This window comes from Solanum verrucosum, unplaced genomic scaffold (genome assembly GCF_900185275.1).
Source record: "Solanum verrucosum unplaced genomic scaffold, falcon-dt-bn FXZP01000182.1, whole genome shotgun sequence".
In the NCBI taxonomy this organism is placed as follows: domain Eukaryota; kingdom Viridiplantae; phylum Streptophyta; class Magnoliopsida; order Solanales; family Solanaceae; genus Solanum; species Solanum verrucosum.
The window spans coordinates 6,425,260-6,445,075 of NW_026020378.1; the positions used below are offsets into that span (position 1 = coordinate 6,425,260).

General features: G+C 33.0%; 1 non-coding gene across 1 annotated transcript; it reads left to right on the forward strand.

The window, feature by feature from the left end:
* Positions 1-3,731: 3,731 nt before the first annotated feature.
* Positions 3,732-3,804, forward strand: TRNAF-GAA (transfer RNA phenylalanine (anticodon GAA)). Its single transcript has one exon. It is a non-coding gene; the product is annotated as a tRNA-Phe (tRNA).
* Positions 3,805-19,816: the final 16,012 nt, after the last annotated feature.

The following is a 19,816-nucleotide window of genomic DNA, read 5'->3' on the forward strand; positions in this document are numbered from 1 at the left end:
AAAACCCGACTATATTTGGGTTGGTTTGGTTTTAACTAAAAAAAACCAACCCGACATTATATATATAATTTTAGAATTTTATTTTATACATAAAAAAAAAGATTTAAGTTACTTGATGATATGGAACAATGGAAGAAATCATGAGAGAGAGAGAGAGAGAGAAAGGTTAGAATTTGGGTAAAAAATTTAGAGAGAGAAAAGTGGGTAATGAGGTCTTTTATTTTTTTTTCATTCACCCGTAATTGAGAAAAAAAGTGGAGCCAATTTGAGAAATAAAAGGAAGGTAGATGAGTTATATTAGGATACACTTTATTTGTTAAAATATTGATATTTTTGATAATTATTTTAAAGTGTAGATGTTTTTAATAATTATGTTAGGAATTTTGACTAGTTAACTTCTAATTCAAATATGAGGTCTCTAATTAATGATAAAAGAATTTTAATCCCATCAAATGAGTTTCTAGACCCCTTTAAAAAGGTACTGAAGTAAAGAGTTAAAAAGATAGAAACATTGCATTAGTATCTAAAAGGTAGGCAGCTAATTATAACCCTAGTCTAGTTGTTACTTTCTTTCATAGATGCAAATGTGCCTTTATAGACCCCCTTGATGTGATCCACAGAGATAGAAAATTAGGTGATTTTTTAAATCTGTTTTAGTTTTGATGAACAGAGTTATTTGGTATCTGTTAGTGATAGGAAATGACATATATATAATAAAATTAGTTAAGGTATGTGAAAGTTGACGTGAACATCAAGTTTTAAAAAAGATCTAGATGAATATGGAGTGTGCATTATTCAGGTAAAACTGAAAAGTCAAATGAAATTAATATATTGATTATTTATTGAGTTAATAGTTAAAGTCCCCTTATTAAACTTGACACATTTTATTAAATGCACACATTAACTATGAGAAGTCTTAATTACCCCTCAATCATGGATTATTGGCACTATTTACCCTCTAAACTATGAGAAGTCTTAACTACCACCTCAAACATAAGAGTTTTCAAACTATTTACCTCTAATATGGCACATGGCACAAAAAAATCAATTTATCTCAATTTATATGACTCATTTTTCTTTTTAGTCAAATCTCAAAAGAGATAACATGAATAAATCTTTTTTCAAACGAAAATATTCATACTAGGCTAGGCTATATAGCCCATCATATATTCATACTGGGTTAGACCCATATAAGACTGGGCTAGGCTGCAATTTTAAGATCCATTGTCATGGACGGCATGAAAATTTCTCAGTCCGTGTGGACCAGGCCCAAGTAAATTATTTCATTGAACAAAAGGAGATTATGTAAATACTTAGGGTGTGTTTTCCAATTTTCTCATGTTTGGTTGGGTTAAATGTTTTTCAAATCAACTTATTTTTCTCAAATTTAAGGAAAATGACATCCCTTCAAAACTTAAGGAAAACATTTTCCAAAAGTCTCTTCCAACTTCTAATTACAATTACTTATTTTGTTGAAAAAATCAATTTATTTTATTCCTACACTCAAATCAGCCCCCCAACCACCCACCTCCCAAAAAAATAATAATTTTAAAACTTGTTTTTAAATTCAATTTTTACCCGACCCTCATCCCTACCCCCACCCCCTCCCAAAAAAATATTAAAAATTGTTTTTAAAAGATATTTATAATTTCAATTTTTTATTTTTTTACCCCCCACCCACTACCCTTACCCCCCTATCAACCCCCCAACCCCCTTCAAAAAGAAAAAAAATTTAAGTTTGTTTTTAAAAAATATTTTCAACTTCAAATTTTTATTTTTTCATCCCGATCCTCGATCACCCACCCCCCCCCCCCCCCAACCAAAAATAAAATTGAGTTTGTTTTTAAAAAATATTTTCAACTTCAAAAATTTACTTTTTCACCCCTACAATCGACCCCCCCCCCCCCCAAACCACCCACCCCCTACTTGCCACCCCTACCCCCCAAAAAAAAATTCAACTTCAAAATTTCACTTTTTCACCCTACCCTCGACCCCCCCACCCCACCCTCTACCCCCCCCCCCCCTCCCCCACAAAAAAATAATTTAAATTTGTTTTTTAAAAAATATTTTCAACTTCAAAATTTCATGTTTCCACCCTACCCTTGACCCCACCCCCACCCCCCTCACCCTTCCCCCAAAAATAATTTTAAGTTTGTTTTTTTTTAAATATTTTCAATTTAAAATTTCATTTTTTCACCCCTACCCTCGACCCCCCATCCACCCACCCCCCCCACCACCACCCCCAAAAAATAATTATAAGTTTGTTTATCAAAAATATTTTAAATTTCAAAAATTCATTTTTTTCACTCCTACCCAGCCCCCCTCCCCGCCCACCCCCTACCAGCACCCCCCAACCCCCCAAAAAAATAATTTAAGTTTGTTTTTAAAAAATATTTTCAACTTCAAAATTTGTATTTTTTCACCCCAACCCTCGACCCCCCCACCCCCCACCCCCAAAAAAAAATTAAGTTTGTTTTTAAAAAATATTTTCAACTTCAAAATTTCAATTTTTCAACCCTACCCTCGACCCCACCCCCTCACCCACGCCCTACCAACCCCCACCCTCAAAAAAAATTTAAGTTTGTTTTTAAAAAATATTTTCAATTTCAAAAATTATTTTCTACTCTAGTAAAAATAAAAGATATTTCTCAAAAATATTTTTCATTCATAAATCAATTACTAAAAATCTTTTCCGGAAAATATTTTCTACTCACCAACCAAACATGAGAAAATAAGTCAAAAATCAACTTGTTTTCCAGGAAAACATTTTCTTTCATACCAAACACACCCTTAGTTGAGATTTCATTTATCAGATTTAGTTACTAATAAAGTCGAAATAAATGAAGATACTATTATGAAAAAACTAAATCATGAAGTCACGAAGATGTAGTATTCCGATTTAAAGATTAGACGATCTATATTGACAGCTCTATGCAAAACTAAATCGAAAAATGGAATGCACACAAGTAAGGAAAATGGGCCATCTGCCCTAGCCCGTTAAAAGTTGGGCCAATCAAAATGGACTAAATGGGCTAAGAAGTTTTCCTACTACTCAATTTTTGAAGCCCATTAAGGTCACTTCACACCAAATATTTCAAGCAATTCCCTTCACTTTACCTTTACCATTACAACTGCGCCAAAGACGTAGTTTTTATCAAGAGTGTCCAAATTTAAGTATATATCGTTTAAATAAGTATAAATATTATAAAATTAATATAATATTATTTGTTGACAGCCTAACACACATGATACATGAAGATTAAGTGACTCATCTAGTTGAGTGTTTGAGCTATTTACCTAGAGGACTAGAGATCAATTCTCAATTAGTTCACTCTTTTCTTTCTTTATGTTGTTTAGTGATGCACTATATTCTAGAAATTCTAAAAGAACCCATACATTTAAATTCTGATTTTGCCTTTGAAATTACACTTTAACTTTGCACTATAATTATGTGCCATTTTCTTTTGACAAGGGAGGTATGTAAGTAGTTGTATGTGCATATATATTGTAAGTCATACAAAGAATTTTTAGTACACAACAATTTAAAATTGGATGACCGGTGCCAATTTTGAGATTATATATTGAACTAATTAGTCATATTATTATAAGGATGATACTATTATTAAAAAATATATATACAAAACACAATATATTATTTTAAGATCCAACTTCCACCTGAATATAGATTAAATAGATGATAAAGTAAGCAAAAATTATAAATAATCACAGTTGCGGGGATAGCTCAGTTGGGAGAGCGTCAGACTGAAGATCTGAAGGTCACGTGTTCGATCCACGTTCACCGCATTTAATTTATTATTTTTAAAAATCATTTTTATGTTCAATCTAAAATTTATGTATTCTTTTTAACTTAAAAGTTTAATATTTATTGGATTCGCATGAATCATGAATCTATTGCCGAACCATCAAAGGATGTGGTGCAACGGATGAGCTGCTCCTGTCCCTTAACTAGGGCTTTAGGGTTCGAGTTTTGAATATGAAAAAATTCTTGGTAGGAAGCCCTTTCTTGCGCGATGCGTATCCGAAATGAAAAAAAAAATGTATTGCCGAAGGCTAGATCTGCCTATGGTCCTCCAATTATGGACTTAACCATTCTCTCAGATTAAAAACAAATTAGTAAAAAAGAAAAAATCTACAGTAATAATTAGAGACAAGAGAATATTACAGTCAATGACAGCTAATTTATGTCATTAGACTCTAAAAAGGAAAATTCTTATACTAGCTTAAGAAAGTTTACTACTCTACTAATGGATTACTAAAGAATTAGAAATATTCAACACAAAAGTTAAATGTAGTTTAAAACATGCATGGGGCGGTTAGTGTAAATCATGTTAGGTCTAGTGAGAGTCTAGTAGTTATATAAAGCTTAATTATTTCTAATTTTGATAAAGTATTAAGCAAACTTATCTTTGACCTTTTACCCTATCAAGATGGAACTTTCCATAATGATAGGGATTAGTCAATGAGATTAATAAGTCTATGTTGGACTTCTAATGGTAATACATTTTGTCTCTAATTCATATTTTTCTTCATTTTTTTTTTCATATAGTTTGCCTTTGTTCATAAGCAAAGGTGTCTTTAATTAGACTTATTATGTTCCATTGGATACTCCAATAATTCATATTTATTTATATTATATTTACTCACTATGTTCTATATTAATTGCCATGTTTTATTTTTTGAAAATAATCTAATTAATCTTCGAAGCTGAATTTGGTTAGATTAATTCAATATTTTAAAATATATGAAAATTGCAATTCTTCTCATACAATGTGATGAAAAGAATACATATTTTGAAATAGAAGTTAAAGTTAATTTTGTTCGACACTCGAAAAATTAAACATGACAAGTATTCTAAAATGGAGAGAGTATAAGTAAATTTTATTGAAATTGTGTTCATTTTGCACTAGCAACTACTCCCTCAATTTCATTTTACTTTGCCCATGCTAAAAGTAGTTATTTTTTTTTATTCAACTGGTCAATTTTAGAAAATCAAAAAGTTTTATTATTTTAATTTTCATATTATCCTTAGTATCAAATAATTATTTAAAGTAATAATAGTACGTTAAAGTTTTGAAGCATTATAAATAAAATACATTTTTAATTATTTCAGGATCAAGTAATATGAAATGCTTCTGATATAACATTTTCAAGGCCTATAATTAGGCAATAGTCAAAGTATCTTTTGACAGAAAAATACCCTGATAAGTTAAATAAGAGAGGCAGGAAAAGCCAAAAATGATACATCAATGGCAAATTTGATTAAAAAATAATAATTTCCTTACAATAAGGAGACAAAAAGTAGAGATAAGGATTATTTTAGGGTATTTTTATAGGTACTAATGTGAACAAGCAGTAGACATCACCTTGTAAAGAAAAATATAGCTTATGGTTAAAAAAAAAAATTACTCAAAATTAGAAAATTTAATTACCAAGAAAGTGAGACAAGTAATGGAGGCATCACCTTTAAAAGAAATGGGTCAAAAAGAAGCATTATAATCTTAAAATGGCACACGTGGAAAGAAAATTCAATATACTCAATTTTTTATAGTTATAATATTCAATATTTTTATTTTACTTATAATCTATATATTATAATTTACATATATAATAATTTTAAAAAATCGATGAAATGCTATCTTGTGACATCAGTTGGGACAAGGTATACGCTAGCTTGGTGGGGGAATTTAGAGATATTTTCATAAAATTAGATATTTTATGTATATATTTTTTTAAATTTGTATTATATTATATTTTAACACTCGTAAGACCTCTAACTGGTCCACATGGTTAAATGGTGAGCTTTTGACCTTAAGAAATAAGGATCAATTTTCACTTGATACATTCTTTTTGGTGCACCCATGTTCAGATCAATTCTCACTTAATATATTTTCTTTGGTGTACCCATATTTGAAAAATTTTAAATTTGACTGTGCGCTAGCTAGCCCATGTATTACACATAAAATTGAATGGTACAAAATAGAAGAGAGGAAGATTCCTTAAGGGATAAACATTATTTGTTTTGAAATGATCATATGTTCATAGAAATGTGGCAAAAAGATCAGTAACCCTTTTGTCATACTGTTTTTTTTTTTTAAAAAAAATAAAAATAGATATATGCTTTGAAATTTTCTAGTACCATCTTTAGTGTAACCAAATCCTTTCACGTATATTTTAAAAAAAGTTCAACATTTGTTGGTTCAGACACTTATATAACTAGTTACAATTACAATCATAGTTGATACTTAAACAATTAGAGGCGGTGATGTAGTAATAAATATTCCTTTATTCTAAATTAAAATTTTCAAATTTAAACATGAATATGAAATTGCTTTCAGTTGAAACGTTTTACCTCTAAAGTGAAATTTTTTAATATGAATTTAAATTAACAGGGCCTCAAAACTCTCATGTCAATAAGCATAACTTGCTTCATAGTAGAATATTTCCGCTACATAATTCTATAAATTTAAACAATATTCAGAAAACCATTAATTTAGTCTTTTTAGTTACGCTCCCAATCACATTTAAAAATATATTTGCAATGTTTATGTCAAACTGATAGATTGTAGATGTATAACACATATTTCACTTTTTTTTATTACTTAGCTATAATAAACTTATACCTCATCAAATTAATTAACCGCAATAAGTTGTAAGTATTAATTTTGATATAAACGATACGAATAAGTATTTATTATATAATAGACTGATACAACCTTGAGTAGATATTGGTTCCTTCTAAATTTTTTTAATTTATTGCTTTAGTTAAATTAATAAATTTACTCAAAAATAATTGTTATTTTTAAAAAAATTCAAATCTGTCATAGCTAAATAATTCATGCCATATCCTAAAAAGCCTTACCTATCTGCATAAAGCATAATGATTAATGCTACAAACAAAAAAAAAGGATCAGAAGATTATATACCAACCTAAATTGATAAGAGATATGGGAACATAATCGATTTTTAAATCGCTAATTAAACTTTAGTCAGTAATCAGTATTTTAAGACTAATAAAATTTAATTGCTTTTTAACATAGAAATGTTATTTGGATGATAATACCTTAGACTAAACCATGTAAATATTCAAAATTATCCAAATACCCTGTGAAAATTGGAATACATACCCTTTTTTTTTTGTTGGAAATTTACATAAATCTCATTAGTTTAGGAGTTAATTACTTAGTTACATTGTAATATTACATATCTTATAAGATTTTAGTGCGTTCAGATACGTCAAGATATACGTGTCTAAGATACACGAGGTCAAAATCAGGTATAATTTATTCTAAATACATTATATTCAAGTGAATTCGTATGTATGTGGGATACATAACAAATTTCACCCGTCTCCCTTACCTCTCTCCCATCTCGCTGCATAATTACACTATTTTTTTTAGGTACACTTCAATAAATATCTAAATATTAACCAGCGATCCAAAAATTGACCATCCGAGCTAAATTTTGCAAAATTTATCTTTATGAGACATAATGATTCTCGATAGCTATAGCCAACGGGCGCAATAGCTAGTCATTACTTAAAGAGAAAAATTAGAGCCGTCTGTCTAGGGATTGTGTGCTGGCTGTCTCCTAACTAGGAAAAAAGGCCACCATGCACTTTGGAAAAAAAAAAGATACTTATCTTAAAAGATAAATATCTCTACGATCAGAGGCGAAATCAAAATTTTAATCTTACAAATTCTGAACGTTATAACAATTGAGTTCTAAATTTAATATTTAACATATTTAATATGCTGTTAGTATTTGAACAAAAGTTACTGAATTCGGCTAAACTCGTATCTAGACTTCTAGCTTTGCCAAGTGTACAATTACATGTCATAATGAAATGAAAGGTGAGAGAAAAAAAAAGTAAATTTGACTTGATTCTATCTCCAGCTTCCAGGGGGGGTTAGTGAGTGAGATAGAACTATGTGTAAAGTTAGAAAGTGTTATATTTGTGACCATCAAAAATGATCTTTTTATGCACTTTGGAATCTATGGAGAAGCATGTGCATATCCAAGAATGATCTACAATATGCTATTCTATCATGTTGATCTCAAAGTGGCGGTCCTTCAGAGAGAGAAAGTGAGATGTTAAAGTTTTATATAAACTAATAAGGTAACCAATGTTATTTTATCAGTCAGAATTTGAAGTTTATGATTATTGATCAACTAGTCATTAACCTCATAACTCAATATAACTATTGAATTCACTCAGTTCAAATTTGTATGTAATATTATAACTCCGCCCTATTTATTAGTTAAAAGTTTATTATATTTGTGTTTGTGTACGACTTAAGACTTTTTTTTTGTCGTATATTGTCTTTTTTTTCACTTTGGGAGTAGGACATTGTTGAGTGCTCTGGTACTGACTCTTTCATTTCTATCTCTATCAAATGTATAATTTAATTCCCCATGCCACAATGGTACTTAAGAAAAGTCATTCTCATACATGCAATTGCATGCATTGTACTTTTACCCTTTATATGCATGCATAAAAACCTCACCCTCCACTCTCCTCTCCCAAAGATAGTGGAAAAATATCGTGTATAAAGTAAACAACTTTGGTTACTAATTTCCTATCTTAATTATTTGGCAAAATACCTAAAACCCTCCCTAAACTTGAAACGACTTATTATTTAGTTGCACGTCTAAATTATCAGTTCTCTTAATATAATTATCCTTTCGATTTGGTACGAATGATAGTTAATTACATACCTAAAAAACTATGACAGTAGCCACATCAAAGTCTAGGGGGTAACATCAAGTTCAGAAAGATAATTAAGACTACTGATAGTTTAAGTATGCAACTGAACTTTGCATTTTTGAAATTTATGTGTATTTTGGTTTACGTTCACTTGTGCAAAGGGTTAACTACTCTTGTAAAGCTAAATAAACTCTTTCCACCCTCTTTTTGATGTCTACCTAAGGACCTATGTTAATGTTTATGAAAAGGGATGTTCGCCTTTTGTAACAAATAGACTCACGAGACTGACTACTATATGTTCTTACTTGACCTTATCGGCCTATGAATTAAGATTTTACATCAAATTATGTAAAAGAAAAAGAACTACTAAAACTAATCAAAGAATTAGGGGAAAATGGCCCCATTTGATTTAGGTATGATGATATCTATGGGGTGGGGAAGTAAACGTATTTTCAGTTCATATGATGGCAATTGATCACGCCTAAGATGTTAAAGTGAAATAGAACTTTTCAAAAATGGAGATTAATTCATTATTGTTAAATTCAGATTTAGGAGTTATGATTAATTAGGGGAATTTGAAAAAAACTTACAACACAATATTTTGCATTCATGTACACAGCTACCATAGGAATTGGCATCTGCACAAAAGTACAACAAATGTTGTTAGAGTACATAAACAACATGTACCTAGTAAATATCACCAATCGATCTGATTGTAATATCTTAAAAATTCAGATAAGATTTTAAATTGTTAAATTTTGAGTAATTCTATATGTAAGGTCCTAGTACAAAGTAAATTTTGAAATTTTTGAGTTAAATGAATGATGGCCACATATATATACAATCATATAGATATACGAGTCGTATGTCAAGTCACATGTAAAATACCTACGAATTGGAAATTTAGGGGTTCACTATTAAAAAATTCCTAAAAGCAACGGTCAAACGATGAATTACGATGTTTTTTTTTGGTAAAAAATATTGTGAAGGCAATGCAGTCCGTTTCATCACTTTTGTCCTTGATCTTTGGCTTTTCATTTGGACAAACGTAGTTGCTCTTTTTCCTATCGATTGAGTCAAACTACATGCGGTTTAATTTTCGATACAAGAGATAAGTAGGAAAGCTCAATATTGGAGTAATCGTACTACAAATTTCTTAGTACTCGCATTTTCAAGCTCTAGCTTCTCAATAATTTTGAGTCTAGACAGTTTTTGAATTTATAAATTGTGCAAAAGTCAAGTGTTTCTTGAACTATATATTGACTTTCTATATTTAAATTAAATTAATAGGTCAGCCTTCTTGAGTTTTAAACAAAGTAAAAAAACTTTTTTTATAATTAATATATAGTTTTTAATAAATCGTTTTATTGCTAGTTTATCAATTTGATGTCATTTTTGGACGCATTACTGGTATGATTTAGTCTGTTTTTTTGCAAATGTTTGTTTTACTCTATTAAAGTCAAGAAGTTTAACTAATTAATTTATTGCAATTTTGTGTTGAAATAATCTTAATTTGGTCACATTCTAATTCCAAAGCCTTTATTGTATGAAGTATAGAAATCTCATCAACTTGGACGCTAATTACATCCTATTCTAAAAGTTTTTCAAATTATAATAATCTCAGATTTTTCAGAACTCGCAGAGACACTGAGTTATATTGTACATGTTCGTGAACAAAGCTAATGTCCTTTGTTCACTCTTTTTATTGTACACTTTTCGACGTCTCTCGATTTCTCCTAGTAGGATGACCTAAAAAAATTTCCCAAGAAAACCTCAATTCCTCAAGTTTTGATTCCTACAAATTAGGGTTTCTATGATCTTCATGTGTTTTCACCATAAAAAACTTTTTTCTTCATGATTAACCCTTGATTAATTGTTTTGCTTTTGAATTTCATGTTTTCAATGTTAATCCATGGACCCTAAAATATACATGTATTTTCATGATTCAGAATTATACATTTTCATTTGCATGTCTTAGATTATTAGATTTTCATGATAGGTAATGCTTTTAGATAAAATATCTACAAGTACATTTTAGTTATCAAGATTTATAAGCTACTCAGTATGATCAGTAATAATGTTTCTAATTAAACACATGTTTTTCGTTGGGAGTTATGCTTAGCACTGAGCAGATTTAGGGATAAAAGATTTTGATTAGCGTTCCTGAATCGTTGATAGCAATCCCTAAGTCTCAGAACTATGTTCCATTGTAGGTTCATGTAGCTCCAGCGGACGCATCAGATCAGTGGATCCAAATAGTTATCAGGTCTCTTAGCTTTGCAAGTATCATACAACTTTTTTCGATGTGGGGCAGTACACTGAACTCCATGTAGTAGCTCACATGACTTATGTTTGTTTTAGTATCTCCCATAGCCAATCTTTCGGTTATTGCATGAACATGTACTTATGTATCTCATTTTACTGTATTTCAGTTTCATGTTATTTTACTTGATCATTGCTGTCACGATTCAAAAGTCAAGGTCATGATTGCACACACCCCAAAAACCTCAAAATGGTGTGTAAGTCGAAAGAAAATACACATACGAGACTCCCGAAGAGGAGTCATGCCACAAACAATAGAAAACAACAAAGAATATCCCAAAATCTGATAGCATAAGTATAAAGAGCATCTTATACATTTCTAGAATCTATAATAAATCACAATTCTTTGAAATGAAAGTTAAAGACTTCAAAATAATTAGATGAAGACTAATGGCGATCCGAAAATCATGATCTCACCACAACTCTGAAAGAGAGAACTTCATTGGATCCAATCAACCACTACGGGGATCATCATGACTAGGCTCTACATTAAAGGGATAACAAAAGTAAAGGTGAGTACAATTTACATGAACTTAATAGGTTGGACCAACTGAGTAGAAACAACTAAACAGACTTAAGAAATAAACTATGAATGCGTCCATCTGCATGTAGAAAAGTCTCATTCCGGCATCAATGTCGTCAATTTATATGGAAAAATGCGAATTAAGTAAACAGAAAAGGGTACAAATAATACTTAAATCATCACATAAACAAGTAACACAACATAAAAAAATTGGCCAATGCGATGCAATGAGATGATGAAATGATGTAATGATATACTGGTACCAAGATCATCTAACACAACCTGTCGTGTACACCTTGTCGGGAATTTAGCTTCCAAACAAGGACCCAGGGGGGCTCGTAGTCCATATACCAATCTCATAATCTTATCAACTTTCCACCTAGCTCATGGTCAAGAATATAAGTAAGATGTCACATTTTTTTTTCTCAAAAAGATAGTATTCTACATTTTTTCATATTTCCTTAAACCATGATATGCTACATAAGGATGAATGTATCACAATACATAAAACACAAAGGCATACTCAGTTCATCATGATTTCAAATTATATCAATTTCCCAAGCTTAACAGGCAATATGAAACATTTCTCAAATGATAGAGATAGTGGAAGAAATCATTTTTAATCTACCTTTTACCTTTCGAAAAAGCATTTCATTCAATGGTTCAAAATCAACTCAATCCCTTAACTCAGACATTTCTACGTCAAATATAAAGATAGGTCACACAACCCCTCGTTCGGGCAATACTCAAATAACACATACTCCCCACAATAATTAACAGTATCACACTGTAACGACCTATTCCCGTCGTTATAGAAAAGACAATGGGAAAAAATTTTAAGCCAGAAATTTTTTTCGTAGTAACATGAAATTTCCCAACCTAGTCCAGATTTGGATGAAATCAGAGTCAGTAAGGTCTAGGGAAATCCGGTAAAAATTGGGTGATCTAATTATGATTTTGATCACATGAGAAGGTAGCTAAGATGTTAAGAAATCTGTAAGACTTTACGGAATTGAATTCGGGCGAGTAGAACTCCCAAAACTGATCTTAGCGTGAACGGGTAGTTTCTAAGGGTCGTTGGTTGAAGGCGTGTTGTGAAATGGGGAATTGGATTTATTAAATTTGCTCATTGTTCTGTGCAAGCCGCTATAGCAGGAATTTGTGCCGCCAGGGCAGGGCCGCTGCTGCGGGGTGAGTAGCACAGTGGCGGGGTAGATGCAACTTAAAGTCGGAAATAAACCCGAAAAATGTTTTATTCTACAAATTTTGAACTTGATAGCTAAGGAACGAACCCACGAGTCTTCTTGACAGTTTTCCACCATTCTTGAGGCTAAAAGTAAGGTTTTCACTCTCCCAATCCATTTTTCGATCCGTAGAACCTAGTTTCTTGGTTATTATCGATGGGGGAGGGTTTTGATCTAGAAATTATGGTGGAAAAAGTCATAATTTGGATATTGGGATCATGAGTTTGATTTAGGGTTAATAAGATTGTTGATAATTCGGGTAATTAGTTATTGTTTATTGATTCCCATGTTATATTAATTATTTGTAGACTAAGAACAAGCGAAACGAATCCGAAAAGGGAAGAATCAAGTTTTTTAGGGGATTCAAGCTTGTTCCGAGGTAGGTGATGATTGTGATTTCATATTTTGTGTGATGTATGCTTGTAATTGCTTCATTATAATGCATGTATGTATGCGAATGTTGCATTTTTTATCACACTAATTGTAAATGAGGATGATTGAATAATTGTATGCCATGAATCATGACTTGATTGTATGATTTGAGAATATACTTGTGATTGTGGCTTGTTGAATTAATTGGGTGTTGCGTTCCGACACACTAACTTGGATCGATTGTCACATTCCGGCATAAATATGGGATCGGTTGCCATGTTTCGGCATAAACATTGGATCAGGTACCACGTATCGGTACACTAACTATTTGAGTTTGGGTTCCATGAGAGGACCAATGACCTGTTGTAAATGTATATTGTTGAGAATGTGATAATCGATATTGTACATGTTCAGTATTTGCATATTTTTAATGTTGTATTTACTTGCTTATGTTGCACTTAGTGGGATAGCCGCGTGATCCTACCAGTACACTGTGGTTGTGTACTGACTGCACTTGCTTTTTCTTTTGTTGAGTACAGGGCATATTCAGGCGGCTATTGACAGACCTCGTCTAGAAGATCAGTGATCGCCGATCGAATTCATGGGTGAGCCAGTTCTTCCGAGCTGCCTTGAGTTATCCTTTTTATTTAGGCCATCTTTTCGAACTTAGGCTAGTTCTTTAGACTTCTCTTGTTTAGTTTGGGTTGTACCCATTTCTTTAGACTATGGTTCGTTGTTAGAGTTTTGGTACGTTGACTTTCAAGTTCTAGACATTTAAATTTCGCAAATTCGTTGTTAGATCTTTTGGGAGTTTATTAAAACTTCAGTATTTAGTTATTTAAACCTATTTTCATAGCTTTAAATTGTTTAGTTAGACTGTAGTAATGGTTCTCCTACCGAAGGGTTAGTGTGGGTGCCAATCACGATGGTCTGGGTCATGAAAAAGTTGGTATCAGAGCCTTGGTTCGTTGATCTCGATGTACCAAAACGAGTCTAGTAGAGTCTTACAGAGCGGTATAGAGATGTATGTACTTTTCTTCGAGAGGCTATAGGACTTTAAAAATCTCTTTGTTTTCTCTTGTCTCTTTTCGTGCTATAACTTGATTCCAATTGGTATCTGGCCATCCGAATTTGTATCTAATCTCTTTCACTCTTCTGTCCACAGATGGTTAACCCTAGGTTCAACGACGTTAGACCCATAGCTCCCGTCAATGCTCAGGATGAGAAATCTGCAGTGAGAAGTCGCTGTCGAAGTAGGGGTAGATGAAGAGCTAGGGGTAGAGGCCGAGGAAGGGTGGCGCCTACTAGGGATGGAACACCAGTTGGAGATGCTCCTAGAAATGAGGCCCCTCCTACGCACCATGAAGAGGTAGATGAGAATGTAGAAGTGGATGAGGAGGAAAATGTTAGACAAGAGGAAGAAGTGCAGGCTGAGACTACATGTATTCCTCCCATAGACCCAGTGTTAGCTCAACAGATTATGTCGTTCTTGAAAGGATTGGTTGGTCTTAGAGTGCTTCCCTCTGTTCAAGCAACTAAAGCTCCCGCCAATCCCCCTATTGCTATCACTGTTCCCAGAGTGGGTGGAATTGTAGGTACTGATGCCTTCTTCTATCCTTTGTTGGGTCATGTTATGACTGGTAATGAGCATTAGATGTTGACTAAGTTCTTAAAGTTGAAACCGCTTGTGTTCTATGGTTCTGAGAGTGGATATATATGAGTTCATCCTAGATTGCTATGAGAGGCTTCATAAGTTGGGAATTGTCCATCAGTATGGGGTTGAGTTTGTGACCTTTCAGCTTTAAGGTGAGGCTGAACAGTGGTGGAGAGCTTATGTGGAATGCAGATCTTTAGTTTTACCCCTACTTACTTGGACCCAGTTTCATGCTCTGTTTTTAGAGAAATATATGCCTTAGACCTTGAGAGATCGTAAGAAGGATGAGTTCATAGCTTTGGAGCAAGGTGGTATGTCTGTGGCTGCTTATGAGGCCAAGTTCTGTGCCTTATCTAGATATGCTACTCAATTGGTCACTACTGAGGAATATATGATCTGTTTATTTATTAAGGGACTAAATTCTGAGTTGCAAGTATTATTTGTTCATATGACCTCTGCAGGGAAAAGCTTCAATGAGGTAACAAGCTTTGTAAAGAAAGTGGAGGGGGTGAGGCGAGACGGTCAGGCTAAGGCATTGGCTAAGAAAACCAAAAATTTAGGCAACTTTCTGGGATCTTACTCCAGAGGTTCAGGAAGGCCAACACTTGCAGCTAGGACAATTCAGTCTGATATGCCCGTCTCTGCAGGTAATTACTCGGGAACTCCACCTCATAATTTAATTCAGGATAGCCAAGGAGCCGCGCCTTCGGCGGGCAGCAAGCCATCTTTTGTGGAGAACCTGGGCATATGAGGAGAGAATGTCCCCACCCACGCATGCTAGATTTTGCGCAGCAGCAATCTTGAGTAGTAGTATCCACAGAAAATGGTAATAATGGTCGAGGGCATCCACAAGGTGGGCGGGGAGTAAATCAGCGAGGCCGTGGAGGTTGAGGAAATGGTAACATAGGCAGGGGTACAATGCAGTCAGGCAAGGAAGTCACTCGTCATGATGATAGGGCTTAGTGTTATGCCTTTTCGGGCAAGAACGAGGCAGAGACGTTTGATGCGGTGATCATAGGTACTATTCTTGTCTGTGACCAGATGACTAATGTGTTATTTGATCCGGGTTCTACTTATTCTTATGTGTTCGTGCATTTTGCCTCAGAATTTAATATGAATTGTGATATACTTAATGCCCCCACCCATGTTTCTACCCTAGTTGGAGAGTCTGTCGTAGTCACCCATATCTATTGTGCTTGTCCTATTTTGTTTATGGGTTTCCAGACTTGGGTTGATTTGGTGATTTTGGATATGACTGACTTTGATATTATCTTAGGTATGACTTGGTTGTCCCCCTATTATGTTGTGTTTAATTGTAATACTAAGTCTGTAACTCTAGAAATTTCGGTGAAAGAAAAGTTAGAGTGGGAATGGGTGTACAAACCTAAGGAAGCTAAGATCATATCCGTCATTCGGGCTAGAAAACTGGTAGGGCAGCGTTGTTTGGCTTATATGGCTCATATTCTGGATGTTGAGGTTGAGTCTTCATCTATTGAGTCTATTCATGTGGTGTCAGAATTTAGAGAAGTGTTTCTTGATGATTTGCCTGGTATGCCTCCGAATAAAGATATAGATATCTGCATTGATTTAGAACCTAGTACTCTTCCCATTTTTATCCCTCCATATCGCATAGCTCCGACAGAGTTAAGAGAGCTTAAGGCTCATATCCAAGAACTTCTTGATAAAAGATTTTTCCATCCTAGTGCTTCCCCGTGGGGTGCTCCAGTTTTGTTTGTTAAGAAAATGATGGTAGTATGAGGATGTGTATAGATTACCGGCAATTGAATAGGGTCACCATTCGGAAAAAGTATTCACTGCCTCGATTAGATGATCATTTTGACCAATTGCAAGGTGCATCAGTTTTTTCTAAGATTGATCTATGGTCTGGCTACCATCAATTAAAGATTAGGCCTGAGGATATGCCCAAGACGGCGTTTAGAACCCGTTATGGGCACTATGAGTTTCTAGTTATGTCTTTTGGTTTGACTAATGCGCTTGCAACTTTTTTGAGTTTGATAAATGGTGTGTTCAAACCATTTCTTGATTCGTTTGTTATAGTCTTTATTGATGACATTTTGGTCTATTCGAAAAGTGAGGAAGAGCATGTCGACCATCTTCGTATTGTTCTAGGTGTTCTTGGGAAACGAAAGTTATATGCGAAATTTTCTAAGTGCAAATTTTGGTTGACTTCGGTTGCATTTTTAGGCATGTAGTTTTAAAAGAAGTGGTAATGGTAGATCTCCAAAAGGTTGAGATGGTTAAGAATTAGGTTCGGCCTAGCTCGGTGATGGAAGTTAAGAGTTTTGTGGGATTCGCTATCTACTACCGTCGGTTTGTGAAGAACTTTGCTTCTATTGCCACTCACTTGACAAATTTGACCAAAAAGGAGATACCATTTGAATGAACTAAAAAAATGTGAGAAGAACTTTCAAAAGCTAAAAACTTTTTTGACCATCACATCTATTATCGCACTACCGGTGGAAGGTAAAGATTTTAGAGTTTATTGCGATGCTTCACATTCTGGTTTGGATGCAGTATTGATGTAGGATAAAAATGTCATAGCCTATGCATCGCGTCTAGGGATGGGCATTCGGTTATTCGGTTTGGTTTCGGGGTTTATTTTTCAGTTTTTTCAATTTTTGATTCTTGTACAACGTGTATCGAACATCAAACCAAATTATTTCGGTTCGGTTTTTTTTATTTTGGTTCGATTTATGTTATTTCGGTTCGGTTTGATTTTTGTTAGTTCGATTTTTTTGTTATGGGTCTGCTTAGTGGGATTATAAAATTTTTAAATTATACAATTTTTTTGTTTGATTTTTCAGTTTAATGGGATAAAAATAGTTACATTGCTAGGTCATATCAGCTGCAATATTCTGTAAAATGCCCTATAGCTGAAAGCTAAAACATGTACATTTCACACTTGTACCACTGCTGTTATAAACTAATGCAAGCTGTAAAATGCAAGTTGTCCCTAAAGAAATATACTTGTAACCGTAAAATTCAAGCTATCCCTAAATTAATTGGACATTTATTTTAACTAACAACAAAAAGCTCACCTCAAAAGTCAAAATTGTCATACTGCCAAAGTTTTTAATTAACAAAAGTGCATTATACTAACAAGCAACAATTTAACAAGTGATAAAACTTCACTACATTTCACAAATACAATGATCAATTGATCATGCCATTACACCACAACATAATAATAATTTAATAAGTAACAATAATGCACCAATGTAGTTTCTTTCATGAGACCACTTTCAAGTTTCAAGTGCCAACAATAACAAACATCAATAATGAGCAACAAACAGTGTAGCTTCTTGCCTTCTTCCATGAGATCACTTTCAAATGCCAACAATAACAAATAACAAAAAATGAGCAACAATGTTGTTTCTTGACTTTCTTCCATGAGACCACTTTCAAGTCTCAAGTGCCAACAAAAATACTAACAAAACTTAGTACTTTACGTCTTTCTTCATTGTCTTGACTCTTGGACCTTTTAAGATAAAAACAAATGTTAGAATACTACTTTTAAGATTATCATTAAATAAATGACGTATTGAACTCACCACTATTAAATACTTGAGACTTGCAAGTCAATCATAGATCAACAATGGAAGAGTTTCTTCGACTATTTTCCATCTTTATAAATAAGAAAATCAAATATGTCATACAACACAATAAGTATTTTATTTTCCAAAAACAAATAAAAAAATAAAAAAGTCTTACCAAGTTTAATTTTTTCAAGAAACTCCAAACTTTCTTCAACACAAATAGACTTAATTTCTTGTCTAAGCCAATCTTCGACACAAATAAGGCATTGCACACATTTGGGAGTCAATGAACTTCTAAAGGGATCAAGAATACGACCACCGGTGCTAAATGCACATTTCGATGCCACACTCGACATAGGAATAGCCTATACATCTCGAGCCAACTGTGAAAGTACAGGAAATCTAGGAGAATTAACTTTCCACCAAATCAAAATATCAAAATTCTCAAATTCAGGCTCTTGGTCTTCAAGAAGATATCTATCCAACTCAGATTTAACACCTAAACTTCCAGAATCTTTCTTTTGTTTCTTCATGTAAAACTTAGTTCTCAAAGAATTTTGTTTTCACATTTTGAGAAAGACCACAAGTAGATGAATCAGATAAGTCAGATGAAGATGATTGATTTTTAGAACCTTTTGCATACTTACTTACATAGATCGCAAATAGTTTTTTCATATAAGCTTCTACTTCATTATTCACTATTTTTCCCTTTTCTTCCCCAAGTAATTCTTCAAGAGAAAAACTAACATACACAAATTTATTGCGAAGATCCAAAACAGAAACAATAAAAAGCATTTTGTTCATCTTCTCAGGAGTACCCCAATATTTCTTGAACTTTTCTTTCATCCCCGAAGCCATTTTACTCAAATCAACTTCATCACTTGCCATACATACTTTCAAATATGCATCAAGCTCACATATATCCTCAAAATGAACATTGCAAGTAACATACCGTGAACTTGAAACTTTCAATGTGAGCTCATAAATTTTTTCAAGAAATTTTGTGACATTCCTCTCATTAGTCCAATCTTCATTTTGAATTGAACCTGCAATACTTCTATCTTCACAAACATCAGTAGCAAGAAAAGAATTAAAATTACCATCATAAAGATCAAACATTTCAAAAGCTTTCTCAAACTTTTCTGCCGTGTCCAACATCAAATAGGTGAAATTCCACCTAGTAGGCACATCTAAAGACACCATTTTATAACTTACTATCTTTTGCATTTCAATATATTTCAAGAAGTTTCTTGTCCTTGTAGAAGATGATCTAACATATTTCACCATTTGTCTCACCCGTTTGATAGAATGACCAATTTCTTTCAAACCATCTTGCACAATTAAATTAAGTATGTGAGCCATACTTCTCACATGAAGATGCTTACCATCTATCATATTAGTTTCCCATATATCTAATTT